The following is a 23,529-nucleotide window of genomic DNA, read 5'->3' on the forward strand; positions in this document are numbered from 1 at the left end:
TCAAAGGGCTTTAAGTTAAGTAAAACGAAGACAGAATACATGCATTACAAGTTCAGTGAAGGTCGAACCGGTGATAGTGAAGGAGTTAGTTTGGATGGAGTGGTATTGCCCCAAAGTAATCACTTTAAATATCTCAGCTCAATCCTTCAAGTAGATGGAGGATGTGAGGAAGATGTTAGTCATAGGATTAAAGTCGGATGATTAAAATGGAGACGTGCCATGGGAGTTTTATGTGATCGCAAGATTCTTAATAAGTTGAAAGAAAAATTTTATCGTACAGTCATACGACCGATCATGTTATATGGTAGTGAGTGTTAGGCAATGAAGGAGTCGTATATGTCTAAGATAAGAGTTGCAGAGATGAGAATGTTAAGGTGGATGAGTGGCCATACTAGACTAGATAAAGTCCGTAATTAGAGTATTAGAGAAAAAGTAGAAGTGGTGCCAATTGAGTATAAATTGAGAGAAGGGAGATTGAGGTAGTTTGGTCATGTGAAGCGTAGACATACGGAGGCTCCAGTTAGACAAGTAGAACACGTTGGGTTAGAGAATAGAAAAAAAAAGAAGGAGTAGACCTAAACTGACTTGGAGGAGAGTAGTACAACATGACCTAGAAGCATTACACATTTCTGAGGATTTAACCTAAAATCGTTTAGAGTGGAGAAAAAGAATCCATATAGCCGACCCCAATAAATTTTTGGAATAAATGTTTAGTTTAGTTGAGTTGAGTTGAGTTGAGTTGAGTTGTTGTCATTGTTTACATATATTTCCCCCCTTTTTGAAATTTTCAGTTCTCAAGCTAATTTGTCAAGGAGTTAGGATGCACAAATCATCAGTTATGCACTTCATTTTTCTTGTACTGCAAGTGAATGTTTGACTCCTAAAGAATCTTATCTCATACACTGCCATGGTACGAATTTATTGGATGGACTGTGGTTTTATTGCTTCTTTCTCTCTCTCTCTTGATGGTAAGGCATTTGGAATTCATACACTGCCAATCCTTTAAAAGCCACATAGTCATAAGAGTCCTTAGTGTCACACCTTACCCCTCTGTAAGGCATAACATGATCCCGTAGAATACCTAATGAACTACCGAACTTCACCTACCGATAACTCATTAAGTACCCTACAAGGGATTTTAAAACAATTTTCTCATTTTTGATAAGTGGTGATCATTTTCTAATAGGCATTTAAAACATTTAGTTAAAATTAAAACTAGTTAATATTTTTGGTCCATTTTAGTTTTCCGCAAATTCTATAGAAATTTTGACAGAGTTTCCTCTGTATTTTGAGAAAACCGTTCTTCAAATACCTGTAAAAAGCACTTCTAAAAGTTTTTCTCAACCACTACTTCGGTTTCACAATCAAACTCAATCAATTTCTCAAAATTCACAAGTTCAATAGTTCTCAAAATACTGTCAATCAATATCATACATATTTCATTAAAAATAAAATAATTTATACACAACCTTACAAATTTATATCAAAAGAAACACAAACTAAACTTTATTACAAACTTCATACAAATTTGTGTACAAGCTGCTCAAGACCCATTTTTACATGTCCATACATTTATGTGCAATATATACATCAAAAGGAGTATTTACAGTTAGGGTATAAATTATACCCGAAAACTTTAGGCTGGTAGCTTCTCACACCTCAAGAAATTTCTCTGCTGCTCCTCTAGTCTCTGTACATGACAAGAATAAAGCTATCATTGAGTACTAGGACTCGTGGTGCACAATATAGTAAAATAATCTTTATGCAAAACTTAAAGCACATTCATTCAAAAATTTGGCTAAACATGAAAATTAAATACAATCATGCATTGTGAGATTTTACATGTAAACCAAGTTCATTTCAAAGTATCAAAACACATTTCATAAAACCCACAGCTAGATCATGCCATTCGAAACAAATAGAATCTCAATAGCCAGAGGCTAAAGAGAAATCACATGAATCTCAATAGCCAAAGGCTAAAGAGAAATCATATCACAAGGCTAGCTAGCTCAAATATATGGATATCCATTCACATCCTCTTCTACTGGCACACCTCAACACTTCTCCAGAGAAGGAATCAAAATTCGAAACTAATTACACCCACTAGTCGTGCTAGTGAGGTGTTCAAATACGTGGTCATGACACTGTGGTTTCAAAACTTATCTTAACAATTTGCTAAACATTTTCTTTTCAAATATACATAATAACTTTCTACAATTTAGATCAAACATCATAAAATGCCATAATCCAATATTTCATATTATTCAAAACGATATGCAAAAGATGATTATAAAAGTATATGTTGTGCACAAACCATAAACGAGTCGCCTGTTGGCCTTGACTCGACTCCTCGGGTTCTGTCCCGGTATTCTTTTTCACTGAAACACGAAATTTTCCAATGTTTCAGTACTAAAACTTAAAATAAATCCAAAATAAACTTAACTTCGCATTTACCTAGCTCTAACGTGTTAAATTCGATGTTCTCGAAATTTTGTGTTTCGGGTTACTATTCACTGCACTATTTAAGTCAAATTATTGACTTTCTAAGGCTTAATGAGTATGGGAACTCCAACTTCACCCACATACCACATTTTGGTCACCAAACTTGTTGGTTTTGGTCATTTGTTTAAAGCTTAGGTCATTTTGGCAAAATTGCCAATTTTCGGTTTTGGTTCTCCGAAGTTGCACTGTTCCATTGGTCGATCTACTGTTGGAATTTGACAAAACTTCCTTCATAGAAAATGTTCCTTATTGTCTTAAGTGTATTCTCATTTTTTGATCACCTCAATCGGAGTTTTGTAGCTTAAGTTATGGCCAAAATAAGTTTACTGTTTACGTGTACTGTTCATAGTGAGATTTTGGTGCTGACAGATTTTTGGTCCAACTTTGGTTAATAATTTGATCAAGTTAAGTTCATAATTTGGTCTCACTTTCTTCATATGAAATGTTTTACTGTGTCTTAGGTTTCCATCGGTTCAAGAATCGCCTAAATCCGAGTTTTCTAGAGAGAGTTATAACCATCCAAACATTGCTGCTCAATGAAAATTCTGCAGAATCTCAGTACAGTAAATTTAACTTTGCTCAATGATTTGAATGAGTTAATGGCCTAATTTGGGTTGGTGTTCTTCATGAAAGTTTTAGGTCTATATCATATCTAATTGCTGGTAAAATTTCAGGTCAATTTGACCTACCTAGCTCGAGTTATGACCAAATGAACAGTTACTGTTCATTTGGTCAGTTTAGTGCAGTGGCAGCCTGCAATCAATTCACTTTGGTCAATTGTTTCACCAAGTTTTGGTCAGTTTTTGGCCATGGTTCCTTAATGAAAATTGTGCTCTTTTATGTCTATTTTCATCTCCAATTGGTGGCATATCCATTAGGCTTGTAAAATTTGACTTTTGGTCCTTCAAAGTAGGTTTGGTCATGCTGCCAGCAGCATGACCATTGACCTACGAATTTGGCTTAATTTTCTACTATTCCCACACAACTTATTTGGTCATAATTGACCATTATTTCACTTCACAATAGGTCCAACACTCCATTTATGCACTTCTCCAAATTTTTGCCTCAAAACCCTAACATTCAAACCCTAGCTCTTCCATCTCATGCATTTAATCACAACTAGTGCACCTAACCTTAACCATTCAACTAATCAAAGCTTTTAAACTCATTCTAATGCATCAAATTCATGTAAATCATACTCTTCTCAAGCTGCCCAAATTTTAGTTTGGTCCTTCTCCCATGTTTTTATTTCATTTAATCAAGTTCTAAGCTTACTTTCAACCACTAATTATGCATTTAAAATGGAAAGTAAGGAGTTTAATATACTAACCTTGCTTGGAGGATTTTTAGGCTCCCCTTTCTTCAAGTCTTTCTTCTTTTTTTTTACTCTCTAATGCTCTCTCAACATGTAAGGAGAAATTTTTGTGTGGAGACTTTGTGAATTTATAGGTTAAGGTAGGGAAATTCAAGCTTTTATTCCCTTAACAATGGTGAAATATGGTGAAGGAGTGGGAAGAGAGGAATGGGACGGCAAAAGGGAAGAAAGAAGACCAAAATTAATTTTTTTCATTTCTTTTCTTTATTTATTTTAGTGTATGGAAGACCACAAAAAGTCCAATTAAATAATTCACTTAATTAATTTGTTTATGACATCATTCATGATGTCATCAACTTTGACTTTTCCATCTTCTTTCTTTTTTCTTTTTTTTTTCTATTTATTTTTTTCTATTAGTTCTTTAATTTAATTCTCGATTCTGAAATTTTCTTTTCTCCGATTTTATTTGACAGTTAGGTCAGGAGTCAGTTCTCGGGGTCAATTGACCAAATTGCCCCTCGCCGGTTCATCCCGGTTTGCAATTAATTCCATATTTCTTTCGGTTCCCTGACCTAATTATTTGACTGACTTAACAGTTCTTTTTCGTGATTTTCTCTTTTCCACTGTGTCCATAAGGGTCCTAAGGACCGCAGCGTCACTTTTTACGGTTCGAAATTTGAGTTTAAAACGACTTGTGATGCGTTCAGGAGGTCACTCATCGTGACTCTCTCATTTAACCTCTTATGTTCTGTTTTTCTTATTTATAGTTAACTAATTAAACATTACTAATTATTTGTGTTTATGGCTTCTCAAGTTGTCTTAGGTGTGGCTCTAATCCCAATAATTGTCCAGACCGACACCGGTCGCCGGAACAGTGAAATCTACCAGGCTATGCAATGGGGGTGTTACAATTCTCCCCCCCTTAAATAAATTTCGTCTCGAAATTTTTACCTGGTATCAATCTCTGAACAGCTGTGGGTGTTGTCTCCTCATGTCCTCCTCTTGTTCCCAAGTAGCTTCTTGGCCCGAATGATGGTTCCACAGCACTTTTACCAATGGTATCTGCTTATTCCGTAGCTGCTTCACCTCATAAGCCAGAATCTTTATGGGTTCTTCTTCATATGTGAGGTCTGGATTCACTTCTATTTCTTCTACTGGTAGTACATGAGATGGGTCTGATCGGTACCTCCTCAACATGGACACATGGAAGACATTATGTATCTTCTCCAACTCTGGAGGTAGTGCCAACCGATATGACAAAGGACCCACTCTTTCCAATACCTCATATGGCCCGATGAAGTGAGGACTCAGTTTCCCTTTTCTGTCAAATCTCATAATTCTTTTCCAAGGAGAAACCTTGAGGAAAACTTTCTCACCCACTGCATACTGAATATCCCTTCTTTTCAAATCAATATAGGACTTCTGACGGTCTGATGCAGTCTTAAGTCGATCTCGGATCACCCTAATCTTCTCTTCAGTTTGTTGAACAATTTCGGGTCCAATCATCTTTCTTTCACCCACGTCATCCCAACACAACGGGGTTCTACATTTTCTGCCATACAAAGCTTCATATGGAGGCATCCCAATGCTTGATTGGTAGCTGTTGTTGTAAGCAAACTCAATCAAAGGCAAGTGTGTATCCCAACTACCCTCAAACTCAATCACACAAGCCCGTAGCATATCCTCCAATATTTGAATTACCCTCTCAGACTGGCCATCTGTATGTGGGTGGAATGCAGTACTAAAGTTCAATCTAGTTCCTAGGGCTCTCTGAAAACTACCCCAGAATCTAGAAGTGAACCTAGGATCTCTGTCTGATAAGATAGATACTGGCACTCCATGTAGTCTCACAATCTCATCAATGTATAACTTGGCCAATCTTTCTAAACTGTAGTCCATCCGAACTGGCAGAAAATGAGCAGACTTAGTTAGTCTGTCAACAATGACCCAAACTGCATCATGACTCTTACGTGTCCTCAAGTCCCATTACAAAATCCATCGTTATTCTTTCCCATTTCCATTCTGCATCGGTAGTGGATGTAACAACCCGGTGGTACTTGATGCTCGCCTTCACTTGGCGACAAGTTAGGCATTTGGATATAAACTCGCCACATTCCTTTTCATACCCATCCACCAAGAATGCTCCTTTAGCCCTCTATACATTTTTGTGCCACTGTGGTGCATGGCAAAGGAGACTCATGTGCTTCCTTCAAAATGATCTGCCTCAAATCAACATCATTAGGAACACATATTCTGCCCTGGTGTAGCAATAGACCATCATCTCTGATTGAGAATTCTGGTTTCTTGCCCTGTCGGATTTCTTCCATCAACTTCTGATACTTCTGATCATTCTGAGCAGCCATTCTTATCTGATCAATCAACACTTGCTGTACATGCCATGCAACTGTTGTCTGCCCCTCATCATTAATCTCTAAACTGGCATATAATGATCTCAACTCATGTACCAAAGACAACGGAGTAACTCGTAGACTTGCCATAGTCTTGCTACTTAAGGCGTCAGCTACAACATTAGCTTTCCCTGGCTGATAGTCTATCAGACAATCATAGTCTTTTATCAACTCTAACCATCTCCTCTGTCTCAAATTCAGCTCTTTTTGGGTGCCCAAATACTTCAAACTCTTATGATCTGTGTAGATATAACATTTCTCCCCATACAAATAATGTCTCCAGATCTTAAGAGCAAACACTATAGCTGCAAGCTCCAAATCATGTGTTGGATAATTCCTCTCATGCGGTTTTAGCTGGCGTGATGCATAGGCAATGACATTTCGATCTTGCATCAATACACAGCCTAACCCATTGTGAGAAGCATCACTATATACTGTATATTCTTTACCCGGAGTAGGTAAAGTCAGGACTGGAGCTTCAGTCAAACATCTTTTCAACTCATCAAAACTTTGTTGGCATTTGTCCGTCCACTGAAATTTCACATCTTTTCTAAGCAGCTTGGTCAATGGAGATGCCAACATGGAGAATCCCTTCACAAATCGACGGTAGTATCCAGCTAAACCCAGAAAACTACGAATTTCTGTGACATTTCTGTGTGGCCTCCAATTAAGGACAGCTTCAATCTTACTTGGATCTATCTTGATGCCCTCTTCTGATACTACATGCCCCAAAAAAGATATCTCCTTCAGCCAAAATTCACACTTTGACAATTTGGCATATAGCTGTTTCTCCCTCAAAGTTTGCAGTACAATCCGCAGATGCCTATCATGCTCTTCTGCATTCCTCGAATAGACCAATATATCATCTATGAATAACACAACAAACTGGTCGAGGTATGGTCTGAAGATAGTGTTCATCAGATCCATAAAAGCAGCCGGAGCATTAGTTAACCCGAATGGCATGACCAAGAACTCATAATGGCCATAATGGGTTCTGAAGGCAGTTTTAGAAATACTCTGCTCTTGTACTTTCAGCTGATAATAACCTGATCTCAGGTCAATTTTGGAGAACACAGCTGCACCCCTCAACTGATCAAACAAGTCATCAATGCAGGGTAATGGATATCTATTCTTTATTGTCACCTTATTCAACTGCCGATAATCAATACACAAGCGGAGAGTGCCGTCTTTCTTCTTTACAAACAACACTGGCGCTCCCCAATGTGACACACTAGGGCGGATAAAGCCCTTATCAAGCAATTCTTGCAACTGCACTTTCAACTCTTTCAATTCTGCAGGTGCCATTCTATATGGCGTTATGGAGATTGGATCCACACCAGGCATAACATCAATTTCAAACTGCACCTCTCTTTCTGGAGGTAATCCTGGCAATTCATCAGGAAACACATCCGGAAAGTCACATACCGTAGGGATGTCCTTAGTGCCGACTCCCCACCGGGTGTCTATCACATGTACCAATTATGCTTCACACCCTTTCGATCATCCTTCCGCTAGTGCAAAATGATGTTTGATGGCGATAAATGCCTCTCCCGTGTATTACCACATCACCGCAAAGGGAGACCAAAAGTGACTGTCTTCAGTCTGCAGTCAATCATGGCGTGATGCCTGGCTAACCAATCCATGCCCAAAATGATATCATACTCTCTGAAGGGCATTTCAATCAAGTCTGACGGGAAAATATGTCCTTAGATCACCAAAGGACAGTCTCTATAAATTCTGTTGACCCGGATCTCTTGTCCTAACGGACTAGTTACTAGCACTTCAAAACCCATTTGCACACATGGAATAGCAAGTGAACTAACTATGCTAGCACTAACATATGAATGGGTTGAACCCGGATCAAACAATACAAATACATCTTGACCAGAGATAGAGAATGTACCAGCTACCACATCAGAAGTCTCAGCCTCTTCACGCTGTCTCATTGCGTAGATTCTGGTTGAAGCACTTCCTTGTCCTGACTGACCAATTGTGTCCTGACTGCCTGAAGCAGTGCCTCTACCTCTGCCTCTTCCTCTACCAATAGACTGTGAACCTTTGGGAGCAGGACTCTGAATAGATCCCTCGGCAGTAGTAGGAGTTGGACCATATCACGGAGCACTAGTACAGTCTCTTGCTAAATGACCCTTGCCTCCACAGTTAAAACAGGCTCCAGTGGCCCAATAACACTCCCCCCCATGAATCTTACCACAAGTATCACAGTGGCGAATGTGATCCTCGCTTGACGCCGACTGCACCTAGGGGTCTCGACCGGAAAAATCTACCCCTAACAAACCTTCCACCTCGACCCCTGCTGGGTCCACTAAACTTCTTTTTCTTTCCAGAGGTAGCACCAGAACTCTGTTTAACTGATTTTTCCCCCTTGTCTTTTTCTGATTTCTCAGCTTTTTCCTTCACTGGGGTTGCTTCTGCTTCAACTCTCTCCAGCTCAAGTGCTTGAGACATAAGTTCTGAGAAGTTGCTGTGTCGAAATCCCACAACTTGCATCCTTATGTTGGGCTTCAAACCCGTCTCAAATCTCTTGCATCTTGCCCATCGGTAGTAAGGAGACTCTCCGCATAGTGACTCAAAGTGAGAACTCCCTCTCATACTCGCCACTGCTCGTTGCCTTGTTTCAAACTCAAAATTCTTGCAATTTCGATCAACATATGCGTGGGATGTATTTGCCTAAACTCTCGATGAAGTCATCCTGTGTTAGCAGGTGGTGGTTCTAGGTGTGGGGATGGTCTTCCACCATACGCATCCCTTGCAGAGCGACACGCAGTATTTAAACTTCAATTCATCTTGGCGGGCAGCCTTCTTAAATACTCTGCCCATTCTTTCAAGCCATTGCTCGCCTCAAGTGGGTCTCATCAGACTTTAAATTCTGCAGCCCATACTTGATAATTTATCATATTGTCCGGCCGAGGCGATGGGTGTGCCACAGTCGTTGGGGTGGAGCTTGAACAGCATACCCCACCATTTGTTGAAACATCGAGCTAGCCATCTGCGGCGAATCAGGCAGAAATCGTGGCATTTGTGGGGTGTCACTGACCCACTAACATTCGGTAAAGTTGGGGCTTCCCCTTGTGCCTCAGCTTCAACAGACTGCTCAACTGAGCGATCCCCTTCTTCCATAACAGTTTGGAGTAGGGTATCTCCTGAACAAGTAACACAAGGAGATTTCCCTCCGTTAGTTCATATTCATGATGTAATGCACTGTATGTAACAATTATGGACATTGAGCAGTTGTACTTAACAAAGAAAAGACACAAATTCATAAGTTAAAACATTCTTCAAAAACTTGCTCTGATACCACTAAAACATGTCACACCTTACCCCTCTGTAAGGCATAACATAATCCCGTAGAATACCTAATGAACTACTGAACTTCACCTACCGATAACTCATTAAGTACCCTACAAGGGATTTTAAAACAATTTTCTCATTTTTGATAAGTGGTGATCATTTTCTAATAGGCATTTAAAACATTTAGTTAAAATTAAAACTAGTTAATATTTTTGGTCCATTTTAGTTTTCCGCAAATTCTATAGAAATTTTGACAGAGTTTCCTCTGTATTTTGAGAAAACCGTTCTTCAAATACCTGTAAAAAGCACTTCTAAAAGTTTTTCTCAACCACTACTTCGGTTTCACAATCAAACTCAATCAATTTCTCAAAATTCACAAGTTCAATAGTTCTCAAAATACTGTCAATCAATATCATACATATTTCATTAAAAATAAAATAATTTATACACAACCTTACAAATTTATATCAAAAGAAACACAAACTAAACTTTATTACAAACTTCATACAAATTTGTGTACAAGCTGCTCAAGACCCATTTTTACATGTCCATACATTTATGTGCAATATATACATCAAAAGGAGTATTTACAGTTAGGGTATAAATTATACCCGAAAACTTTAGGCTGGTAGCTTCTCACACCTCGGACTCGATCTGCTCCTCTAGTTCTCTGTATCTCTGCGACAGCAATAAAAGCTATCGCTGAGTACTAGGACTCAGTGGTGCACAATATACTAAAATAATCTTTATGCAAAACTTAAAGCACATTCATTCAAAAATTTGGCTAAACATGAAAATTAAATACAATCATGCATTGTGAGATTTTACATGTAAACCAAGTTCATTTCAAAGTATCAAAACACATTTCATAAAACCCACAGCTAGATCATGCCATTCGAAACAAATAGAATCTCAATAGCCAGAGGCTAAAGAGAAATCACATGAATCTCAATAGCCAAAGGCTAAAGAGAAATCATATCACAAGGCTAGCTAGCTCAAATATATGGATATCCATTCACATCCTCTTCTACTGGCACACCTCAACACTTCTCCAGAGAAGGAATCAAAATTCGAAACTAATTACCCCCACTAGTCGTGCTAGTGAGGTGTTCAAATATGTGGTCATGACACTGTGGTTTCAAAACTTATCTTAACAATTTGCTAAACATTTTCTTTTCAAATATACATAATAACTTTCTACAATTTAGATCAAACATCATAAAATGCCATAATCCAATATTTCATATTATTCAAAACGATATGCAAAAGATGATTATAAAAGTATATGTTGTGCACAAACCTCAAACGAGTCGCCTGATGGCCTTGACTCGACTTCTCGGTTACATCCGGTATTCTTTTTCACTGAAACACGAAATTTTCCAATGTTTCAGTACTAAAACTTAAAATAAATCCAAAATAAACTTAACTTCACATTTACCTAGCTCTAACGTGTTAAATTCGACGTTCTCGAAATTTTGTGTTTCGGGTTACTATTCACTGCACTATTTAAGTCAAATTATTGACTTTCTAAGGCTTAATGAGTATGGGAACTCCAACTTCACCCACATACCACATTTTGGTCACCAAACTTGTTGGTTTTGGTCATTTGTTTAAAGCTTAGGTCATTTTGGCAAAATTGCCAATTTTCGATTTTGGTGCTCTGAAGTTGCACTGTTCCATTGGTCCATCTACTGTTGGAATTTGACAAAACTTCCTTCATAGAAAATGTTCCTTATTGTCTTAAGTGTATTCTCATTTTTGATCACCTCAATCAGAGTTTTGTAGCTCAAGTTATGGCCAAAATAAGTTTCTTTGTTACGTGTCTTGTTCATAGTGAGATTTTGGTCTTGACAGATTTTTGGTCCAACTTTGGTTAATAATTTGATCAAGTTAAGTTCATAATTTGGTCTCACTTTCTTCATATGAAATGTTTTACTGTGTCTTAGGTTTCCATCGGTTCAAGAATCGCCTAAATCCGAGTTTTCTAGAGAGAGTTATAACCATCCAAACATTGCTGCTCAATAAAAATTCTGCAGAATCTCAGTACAGTAAATTTAACTTTGCTCAATGATTTGAATGAGTTAATGGCCTAATTTGGGTTGGTGTTCTTCATGAAAGTTTTAGGTCTATATCATATCTAATTGCTGGTAAAATTTCAGGTCAATTTGACCTACCTAGCTCGAGTTATGACCAAATGAACAGTTACTGTTCATTTGGTCAATTTAGTGCAGTGGCAGCCTGCAATCAATTCACTTTGGTCAATTGTTTCACCAAGTTTTGGTCAGTTTTTGGCCATGGTTCCTTAATGAAAATTGTGCTCTTTTATGTCTATTTTCATCTCCAATTAGTGGCATATCCATTAGGCTTGTAAAATTTGACTTTTGGTCCTTCAAAGTAGGTTTGGTCATGCTGCCAGCAGCATGACCATTGACCTACGAATTTGGCTTAATTTTCTACCATTCCCACACAACTTATTTGGTCATAATTGACCATTATTTCACTTCACAATAGGTCCAACACTCCATTTATGCACTTCTCCAAATTTTTGCCTCAAAACCCTAACATTCAAACCCTAGCTCTTCCATCTCATGCATTTAATCACAACTAGTGCACCTAACCTTAACCATTCAACTAATCAAAGCTTTTAAACTCATTCTAATGCATCAAATTCATGTAAATCATACTCCTCTCAAGCTGCCCAAATTTCAGTTTGGTCCTTCTCCCATGTTTTTATTTCATTTAATCAAGTTCTAAGCTCACTTTCAACCACTAATTATGCATTTAAAATGGAAAGTAAGGAGTTTAATATACTAACCTTGCTTGGAGGATTTTTAGGCTCCCCTTTCTTCAAGTCTTTCTTCTTTTTTTTTACTCTCTAATGCTCTCTCAACATGTAAGGAGAAATTTTTGTGTGGAGACTTTGTGAATTTATAGGTTAAGGTAGGGAAATTCAAGCTTTTATTCCCTTAACAATGGTGAAATATGGTGAAGGAGTGGGAAGAGAGGAATGGGACGGCAAAAGGGAAGAAAGAAGACCAAAATTAATTTTTTTCATTTCTTTTCTTTATTTATTTTAGTGTATGGAAGACCACAAAAAGTCCAATTAAATAATTCACTCAATTAATTTGTTTATGACATCATTCATGATGTCATCAACTTTGACTTTTCCATCTTCTTTCTCTTTTTTTTTTCTATTTATTATTTTTCTATTAGTTCTTTAATTTAATTCTCGATTCCGAAATTTTCTTTTCTCCGATTTTATTTGACAGTTAGGTCAGGAGTCAGTTCTCGGGGTCAATTGACCAAATTGCCCCTCGTCAGTTCATCCTGGTTTGCAATTAATTCCATATTTCTTTCGGTTCCCTGACCTAATTATTTGACTGACTTAACAGTTCTTTTTCGTGATTTTCTCTTTTCCACTGTGTCCATAAGGGTCCTAAGGACCGCAGCGTCACTTTTTACGGTTCGAAATTTGAGTTTAAAATGACTTAGCTGATCGTTCAGGAGGTCACTCATCGCTGTGACTCTCGGCTCATTTAACCTCTTATGTTCTGTTTTTCTTATTTATAGTTAACTAATTAAACATTACTAATTATTTGTGTTTATGGCTTCTCAAGTTGTCTTAGGTGTGGCTCTAATCCCAATAATTGTCCGGACCGACACCGGTCGCCGGAACAGTGAAATCTACCAAGCTATGCAATGGGGGTGTTACACTTAGCCACACAACCAAGGGACTACAATTTTAAGGTTTGAGAGCAGCCTTTTAATATTGTAAAACTATCCACACTCCACGGACTTTCTTTCCTAAGATCCTGCTTCAGTGAGACCATAACTTGTTAATGTCATTCTCAAGTATGTCTGGAATCTTTTGCACAGTAGCAGCGGTCTCCGGAATCTTTTGCACAATATTAGTGGTAGATCTGAGAATTAAAAATGTTGAAGTTGAGCATCATGTTAATATGGACATTTTAGTGGGGACATTATTATAGGTAATAATGATTTGAACGTGTAAAGATATTTGATGGTAAATAGTTAGAATAGAATTTAGAAATTGGATTAAGATCATCATTGTACAAAGGTGATGAGTGAGTGAAGGGTTTTTGTTTTCATGTTTGTATTGAAAAAAAAAAAAGTTGAAACCAAAGTGTTACAAGACAGTGACTCGACCATTTATGATGTAGGCAATGGGTATTAGGTACTGAAGAAACAATGCACGTACAAGATAACTGCATATTTCCCACCATAAAAGCATCAGTAGATAGTAAGCAAGCATCCATCATCTAGATTTTTTAACATGTGTTCCTAAACTGGGTGGAAGGAAGGAAAATAATTCATATAGTTGACCATCTAGGTTGGGATTAGAACTTAGTTGAATGGAGTTGAGTTTATATTTCAAAAAATAGTGATAATCAAATAATAGGCGTCAAGGGGAAAAAAAATACTATACTATCTACTGAATCAAAGAGTGCAGAACTGGATATATTTATATATATATAATATACCAATGCTAATAAACAAGAGCCGAATTTTTTCCCCCTTTCTTGCTTTGATCTCTCTATTAAGCTTTTTTGGGGGCATGTGTTGGAGATTTGATATCTTATGAAGATATTGATCATAGTTATGAGATGTATTCTCCGGTTATGTCTTTTCTAGGAGTATCCTAGTTAATTATATTTGTGTTTTTCCCGATGCATTCTACTAAGGGTATGTTATGATCCATTGCAAGAAAAACTTGTGTCCCACATTGAAAGTATGGGATTTCAATGTGGGGTATATATATACTTGGGCTCTCCAACCTCAATAGTTAGCTTTTGGGGTGTGGTTCTCCTAAGTTCGTATCAATGGTATCAAACCTAGCCCCGTCTTGTAAGATCCGACACTCAGAGTGGTGGCCCATGAAGTGGTAGCTCATGGTGTGGTGGCCTAGGCATATTGTGTAAGGACAAGTGGTCCAGTATAGGGTGCTAGCCGTGACCATGACCAACATGGCCGTGACCAACGAGGACATTGATTCTCCAAGCGTGGGGTATTATTATGATCCTTTGCAGGAAAAACTTGTGTCTCACATTGAAAGTATAGGATTTTGGGCTCTCCAACTTCAATAGTTAGCTTTTGGGGTGTGGTTCTCCTAAGTTCGTATCAGGGTATGGATGAGTTCTATCGCTCATGGTCATGATGCTAGATGTTTCAGAAATGTTCAGCTTCATGATTGTGAAGGCTGCTTCTTTTTCTTTTCTTTCTTTTCTTTTTGGTTTTTAATTTTAAATCAAGTTCTGTGTCAGTTTTATGTTTTAGGAGAATAAAACCATAAATGTTTGTAACCAAATTATCTTTCCTTCATTTATATTGCAGGTAGCAGTGTTAGCTGGAGATTTTCTGCTTTCGCGAGCATGTGTAGCCCTTGCATCTTTGAAAAACACTGAGGCATGTCTATTTATTTTATTATTATGCAATCATGTGAATTTGCTTGGAGCAATAACATGTATCATGGCCTTTTCATCTTAAGTTTCTCAAAACTATTCCTCAATTTTCTTCACATCGCTTATCCATCCAGGTAAGAATAGATGGTGAAGAATCACTGGGGATGTCTAGCACAATGGATGTCTGTTTCTGCGCAAGTTACTTTAGCTGATCCTTGCCTTTTTGCTTCTGCTATGCAATTATGGTTGAATTGTGTCGTTTTGGTGTCCAATTCATTATACATTAGTTTATTAGTCCATGAATGTGCATCATGCCTGGAGAGAGGAATTTACTACTAGTAGCCATATGGGTTGGAGGATGTAATTTTGAAAGTATCAAGATGTTAGGTTATCTTTTTTCCTATTATTATTATTGTTATTATTATTATTATTATTTCTTTGTCTTCACCATTACTTCATGGCTATAGGTTGTTTCACTGCTAGCGATAGTTGTAGAGCATCTTGTGACTGGTGAAACCATGCAGATGACTTGCACATCTGAGCAACGTTGTAGGTATGCAATTATGCAGCTTTGCCTTTGTTTCCACTTTTAGGTCGTCTCACTATGGTTCATGGAGTTGGAGATTTAAACTGTATGCAATGTAGAAGTTTTTTTTGTTTATCTAAAGCATTTGCATCTCCAGATGCCCATTGCTAATATTCTCTTCTGTAATGCTTACACACTTTTTCCTCTGGCTTCAGTTTTTTTTTAAATTATGCTTCACTAGGATGGCTAGGAAGGCTTGGATTTAGAGGTTGGTCTATTTGTGTGACAAAATAAAATGAGAATCCTTGTAAAGGGAATTCTACATTGTTGGTTGTGATTTGCTGCTCTGAACAAGGGTACACATTTATGTGCTAATTTTGATGAGACTTGCATGTTTAATGCTGCAAAATTTCTTACATCTCATCAGAAAATCATAATTTTAGCTCTATTATGTTCTTATTGTTGGGTACATAATTGCCTATAAAGAAGTGACCGACTGGAAGCTTTTTTATTGATCTAAAGCTTTCTTCAGACTTTTCCCCTTTTCAGATCATTAACTTTGGTTGCTCATGCAATTGGCTACTCATACCAAAATGTATTCCTTGGTTTGGCTTATACCTGTTCTATATGAATGAGGAGTGTTTTCGAGTTCATAAAAAAAGCAAAGAAAAAGATCCTTGCAGCTGAATGAATTCCTCTGATGTCCAAAAGGTTTTTCTGGATTAGATAGACCCATAGAATTAAAAAATAAAAATAAAATAAAAATCCTAAGCATATAGTGCACACCAGTGCCCGCTACAAAGCTATCAAGTAGGTGGCGAAGTAGGTGGCCAATGTAATGCATAAACGGTTAGACAATTCATATAGGCGTGCACAGAGATAAATGTTACTGTAAGTTGTGAATATGAACATATACAACAGGGTGGATTTGTGGTGTATGGGACATTACTTTGGCTTTCATATCACCACTGAATTTCATTTATATCTACATTGTTGAAGGCATGACATGGTTTCTGTTGCATTGTTTGTGCCTTGATTTGCAATTGTACCAACATATGCTCTATTTTTAGTCTGTTCAACTCAATGTCACTGTTGCTATGCAGCATGGAGTACTATATGCAAAAGACATACTACAAGACTGCATCTTTGATCTCAAACAGCTGCAAAGCAATTGCCCTTCTTGCTGGGCAAACCACAGAAGTTGCAACGTTGGCTTTTGAGTATGGCAAAAATCTGGTTTGTAAATTCTTTATTGAGTTGTTCTATTTTCCTCTGGTTACTTCCAAATTGTATTTTACCTTTGTTTTGGGGATGGGAGAGAGTGGGTCTGGAGAAAATTGAGTGAGGGAGACGAGATAGAATTTAACTTTTTTTTTTCTTGCTTGGAAACGTGGAAAGGAAAGAAAGGGATAAAATTTTCTCCTAAGTCCACTAATTCTATTCTCTGCACAATGGGGAAAACAGGCACTGGGAAGCCAACTTGTATATTGAATTACATATTTGCTTTGATGTGTATGTCCTTTTTATAGAAGCTATATTGTACTTTCAACTGAAAACCAAGTAAAGGAAAGGGTTCTTTTGCCTCATTTTTTCTCCTCTCGTCATCCCATCTAAACAAGCGAGCAAAATGCAATGTCCTCTGCCCTTGATTCCCAACTTTGTATATCCTCCTTTTTCTCCCCCCACCTTTCTTTCCCAAACACAGTGTTAAGGTCATTATATTTTTAGAACTCGTGAGCACATGCATCAGTTAAAATAGTAATTTTTCGCTACAGTCAACTTGATCAACCAATTGTGATAATTATGGATGTCTTTGCTTCGCACTTTACTGAATGGAACTCTCTTCTAGTCAAACTGTTATATTTTTCTTTCTTGGGGTTAAATTATATCATAATGCATGACCCTTGACCTTAAAAGGTAATTCAAAATTGCTCCCTTGACACAAAATTGTTAAAATGTCAACCTTAAACTTGATTTTGTTTGACAAATTTGGCTTAGAATTTTAATTATCCATGGAATATATTTTAATTTAATGCATGGCATCTAAATGGTTGTGCTTTATGTGAGAAATCTTGGAGAAAATGTTTAAGATCTAGGCTGAATCTTTTTAATTGTGACTTCTGTATCATTTATCCTTGTCACTGAAAAAAATAAGCTCACAAACTCATTCTACTCGATAAGAGCTTTTTTTAGACTCCGCATTTGTAAAATTTCACGGGCAAATTAAAGAAGATTTGAGAAAAGAAAATTTGAGGGTTTTGAATTGTAACGTTTTGTGAAATTTTTAGTTAGCATTGTACTAATTTAAAATTAGGAGTATAATTTGATATTATGCTCAAAGATTAAGGCTTGGTGTGCTTGTATGTGTGTGTGTATATATATATATGATGGAAAACTTGGTGTTTGGATAGTTTGGCCTGCAATCATTGCTTATCTTTCTGTTGGCTGTTAATGCTCCCATATGATTGCCCTTCATTTCAAGTAGTTTATTTTTCTTAATTGAATCTGCTTCCTTTTTCAGGGATTGGCATTTCAGCTGATAGATGACGTCCTTGATTTCACAGGCACATTTGCTTCACTTGGAAAGGGTTCATTATCTGACATTCGCCATGTAATCCCTGATCTGATATCTAAATGACGGAAACATTAGATGTTTTTTAACTTTTAAGCTCTCATTATTTATGAGATGTGGTCAACAAGCTTGTTATATACTTTTGCTTTAACTTTGTTGAAGGAAAGAAATTATTACTTTGGCATTTTCATTGAGCATTTGCATTTGTGTATGCCAAAAATGAAGCATCTTCGATTACATGCTCTGTTTGGAAAAATTATTGTGACAGAGTTCAATTCAATTTGGATGATTCATTTCAATTCTATTTTTTGGACAATTAAAAGGTAAAATAAATGTGCTTACTTTTCAATTTTACTCTTTATTTATAAAGAGATGACTCACTTTAAATAGGGATGTCTTCAGGTTTTAAATAGCAGGCTCCATCAAATGAACTGATTCTTGCAAAATCAGACTGCTTTTGCTATGATTTCTATTTCTTTCAAAATGATTTGACATAATTCATATGAAAATAATTATATATTTTTTATATAGTAAATTTTTGTAATAATTTTTCTTTTCTGCTAAAATTGTTAGATATACTAGATTAATATGATATTTAATTTTATTCTTCATCCTATGTTGGTTTGAGTGATTTTGCTAATTTTGAAAGCAATTCCAATAGTGGCTGCTGATTTGGTTTGATTCCGTCCAATTGATTTTGATTCAGTGGCACTGTTTCCAGTTTTGTTGTTTAAAAACCTGATTGTGCGTATGATAGGTTATTTGTACTTGTATTGGAATTCGCATGTTGAAGCACATTTTGTTAGCCTACTTGAATTGCATTAATTGTTGTAAATCAATTGGCTGCCATAATCATGTATGTGATAATTTTTGTGGTTATAATAACGTGTTCAGAAATATGATAATTTTTGTAGGGAATCGTGACGGCTCCAATATTGTTTGCTATAGAGGAGTTCCCTCAACTGCGTGCAGTTGTTCAACAGGGCTTTGACAATCCTGAAAATGTTGATATTGTAAGTTTGTATGCATTTTTGCCTTAACACAACTATGCAAGTTTTGATGTAGGAAGTGTTAGATGGATGATACTAATCTCATGATGCTGAAAGCTACTGCAAGGAACTTTAGGCTTTCTTCTTGGTCATCTGTATCTATTCTGCTAGGAAACAGAATTTGAATGCTTGAATGTTATCAGAAAGTCAAAGCACCTCACACTGCACATTATTTTTTTAATCATGGACGATGTTGAAACTTACGCTGCAAACATGAAGGTTCCTTTTGTTTCAATTTTCAACGTTTTAATACAAAAATTTGAGATCTTTTCCTTTTGTTTTTCAATATTTTGATATGAAATGGTTTTCCATGCTGGGTATATGTAAGATCAGATCAGAGAAGTCTGTGGCAAGAGAACATTTTCATTCTTACCAAGCACTTAAGAGATTGCAATTTATTTCCATTTTGATTTCAACGAACTTCACTGCCTTCTGAAATTTTTTTTTTCTGTTTTTTTGGTCCAGTACTCTTTTATTTTTTATATCTGTACCATGAAGGATAAAACCAATTCAAGGATTATTCGTTAATTGCCCAGTTATGAGACAGTAAACCAATTATCTTCATGTAAAATAGAGACCAATTTTTTCTTAGGCTTGGATATGCTGTCTTATTTTTTACTGTTGCACTTAATAGTAGCTATTTTTTTCTTTGTTGAATAAAGTTAGTAGCTATTGTTACTCTATGCACCATTGGATTGTCAGCATACCAGTATTGATAATTCTGAAAATACAGGCGCTGGAGTACCTTGGGAAGAGTCGTGGAATACATAGGACAAGGGAGCTAGCTGCAAAGCATGCTAGCCTTGCTGCAGCAGCTATTGATTCACTACCTGAAACTGATGATGAAGAAGTAAGAAAGTCGAGGCGGGCACTAGTAGATCTCACCCACAGAGTAATCACAAGAAATAAGTGACAAGAGATTTTCAATTCCCAGCACTCATAATAGATTTTTTTGCATATTTTTCGATTATTATTATTGTTCTTGTAGCCTGAGGGTCAATCTCCTCTTGTTTTCATCTTTGTTTATTCATGTACTTCAATTGTTATTTGATGATAATTTTTGAGGGTCAGTTTGTAAATTGTACTTCATGTCTTACAGGTTCCCCTAAAGGATTTTGGAATAAATCATTCACTATAAAAGAATTTAACTGAATTTCCACACCATTATATTTATTTATATTTTTTAAAAAATAAATTTTTTAAAATAAAAAAATTAAAATTTTTCATTCAAATGTGAAAAAAATTAATTAAATTAGATTTTTTAAAATTTTATATTCAAATAAAAGAAATATTTTAGAAATATATATATTGATTTGATTTTTTTTTATCAATGATATATTTTGTTGGGGGCTCGAACTCAGAGTATTGCAGTATTACCCTTGTAGAGCGATGTCTTGGCCACTACACTAAGGCTGGATTGACATATATTGATTTGATTAACTATTGATACGTTACACAGTTGGCATGTATTAGAAGCACGTAATGATTTTTCTATATAAAAAAAATAAATTTAAAACAAGAAAAATTAAAATGCAATAATTTTGGAAGAAATCCCTTTTTAAATGCATTTGCATTTATTTATTTATAAAGCAACTAAATTAAATGGAAATTGCTTCTCATTCTTTCGCATACATTTCTTATTTCTTGCGCATTGAATGGTAGCTTTATATTTCTTTCTGGAAATTCTTGTTCAAGTAGAGTGAATGGAAACAATGGCAGCCTGAATTTAACATTGAACTCTGATGTGTTTTACTTAATTGCTAGAGATTGTATTGATTTGGATTCACGGTTGAATTGCAGTTTCACCAGTATCAGGTGGTGGGGAGAGCTCTACCTTCTGAGTCAGATGAGCATCCGAAGATTTATCGGAACAAGCTCTGGAGCACCAACGAGGTCCGTGCCAAATCAAAGTTTTGGTGAGGAAATTGAACGAACATTCATATATATGTAATCCATTTTTCTTTTATTTGCTAAAATGTCACACTGTTTTTTGATTGAGAGATTGAAGAAATTCAAAGGCATTCTATACATGACTACAAATTTTGTTCTACTCTCCGCGCCCACTTTTATTTGCTCCATTTCATATATTTTTTAGGTCCTCTGCTTGTTGAGGGCCAAACTAAATTTTGGATTAGTTTCAAGTTTGGCTGCTTGCGTGATCTTTCATCTGATGAAGCGCTTCCTGAGTCCCCACTTTGGGATATCGCTCTCATTTGTTCCAATAATGTTGGTAGGTATTTCTTAAGGAAGCTGAAGAAGGTTAAGAAGAGCAATGGGCAAGTTTTAGCAATCAATGAGGTAACTTACCACTTGTTTGATGTCTGAACTGTCAAATATATGCATCTTTCAGTGTGCTGCTTTAATTTTACATCCCTTGTTACGAAACATCATTTGATTTACGTATCTGTATGTTAAAGATGGTTTTTTGGTCCTTGAAGATATGGGGTGGATTCTGTGTTACTTGAAGGTCTGGTTGAGGTACTGGAGTAGTTTTGAGGATAGGATCATATTTGAATCTCTTCATTCAAGGTATGGCTAACTATCAAGTAAAAAATAATTAGTGGGAATAAAAAAGTATGGAGATCTCATCTCCTCTTTTGTGGGATAATAAAGTACTTGAAGAAGTTTTACAATGGATTGCTAACATAACAGACCTCAGTTTTACATTGACAAGATAAAGACCCTTGCAATTTTAGTTAGTTTATTGTTACGCATATTTCTGATGTGTCTTTTATTGTGTGTGCTCTAATTATATTTATTTTACACTGCCATGCTTTTCTAATTTATTAGACTGAATTTGGTTTGCACAACATAAACATGTGAGATTGTATTTATTCTTTTGACGTATGTTTATTATATGTTGTGATGCCATTCTGAACCTTTTTGTTATTGTTAATACCTGTGCAAATTGTTGAGTTAACATTAGCCTTTGAAGAGATTGTGGAAGTTAAAGGATTGCGGTAGTTAAAGGATTGACGTAGTTCCCCATTCCTTGTGCAAAAAGCTATCAAATCTACAAAATAAAACTAGTGGACAAATTGAATCCTGTAGATGATTTCCTTCCACTTTCCTATTTCCGCCAAATTCTCTTCCTCCTTAACCTTTTTTCCCTGCTTTTTTCTCTGGTTATGGTAATTTGGAGTAGTGTGTGTGCGTAGCGTACGTGTGGTATGGTATTGAATATGGACAGGACGAGTAGACACGGCTTGAGAGACATTCGCTGGGACCTGATCTTTCGGGGTAGACATGGCTTGAGAAATACTCGCTGGGACCCCGCATTTTGTTTATTAAGCGAAAGTCCGGCTTGAGAGACACTAGCTGGCAGAGGTTGGATTAAGAGGGCTGTATAGGGGATCAACTCCTATATATGTATTGTTTGACAGTGTTGGGTGTGTGAGTGCTCTAAATTGACTTTTTGCTGTTATGATATAAAAATTATGATGATATTGCATTTCACTCCACAGGGTGCATTAGTTTTAGATATCTATAGAGATTATGGTTAAAATTGATATTTTACTCTCTGAGTCGAACGCTCACTAATGTTTATATATTTTTCTAGGCTACAGGGAAATTATTTGTTGTGGCTAACCTGCTCTTCTTCTTCGCAGATCCATTAATAGTATTTAATGTATTTTGTACAATTGAGTTAAATTTTAGACTTCACATGTGTTAGAAGCAATTATTTTTATTTTGGGCCTGTATTATAAAAGTTATGTTGGACCTGTAAAATTATTAACTATATGCATGATGGGATTGGATGAGGGAGCTGAGCTTCCATTTGAGTTATGACATTTTGATTATGTGGAGGGTGAGCTGAGCTCCCTAATTTATTATATATTGTGTTTACAGATCGGGCGAGTCAAAAACTCTCAGTTAAATGGTCCATTTTATAGTCGGACTCTGTCCGCTTGAATTCTTGAAATTGGGCCCAAATGGGCCTTAGAGTTGGGTTGAGGAATAGTTAGGCTTACTACGGGTCTCGGGGCTTTAGGCTGGCCCAGGTCCTAGTACCGGTTCGGCTCATAGATTGGGTCGTGACATTAATAATCTAATAAAAATAGTGACACATTTAAAATAAATTTAATAATAATTAAATTAAATATTTATATTAAAATTTATGTAAAAGTAATTAAGGTGTAAGATATGTTAAATTTTTTGTTATATGAAGTCCACCTTATATTAGCAAAATAATAATAATAATAATAATGTAACTTATCAGTGTTACTAAATTCGCCGTTAAGGTTGATTCATAGAGTCAATAAATTAATGATTTAATTAATAAATTAAAAATTTATTAATTAAATTAATCTAAAATTAATTTAATATAATATCTATTACTATAAATAAATAAATTTAACTTTCAATATTTAGCAGAATATATATATATTTATTAATATTGTTAAAAATTTTATTAATATATAATTTTTT

General features: G+C 36.1%; 1 protein-coding gene across 2 annotated transcripts in view; it reads left to right on the forward strand.

Annotated features, from left to right (window-relative positions):
- The window catches only part of LOC110661947 (solanesyl diphosphate synthase 3, chloroplastic/mitochondrial), a 64,549-nt gene that overhangs the window by 3,811 nt on the left and 37,209 nt on the right, over nt 1-23,529 (forward strand). The gene's annotated exons all lie outside the window — the stretch shown is intronic.

Source organism: Hevea brasiliensis, chromosome 15 (genome assembly GCF_030052815.1).
Source record: "Hevea brasiliensis isolate MT/VB/25A 57/8 chromosome 15, ASM3005281v1, whole genome shotgun sequence".
Taxonomy (NCBI): domain Eukaryota; kingdom Viridiplantae; phylum Streptophyta; class Magnoliopsida; order Malpighiales; family Euphorbiaceae; genus Hevea; species Hevea brasiliensis.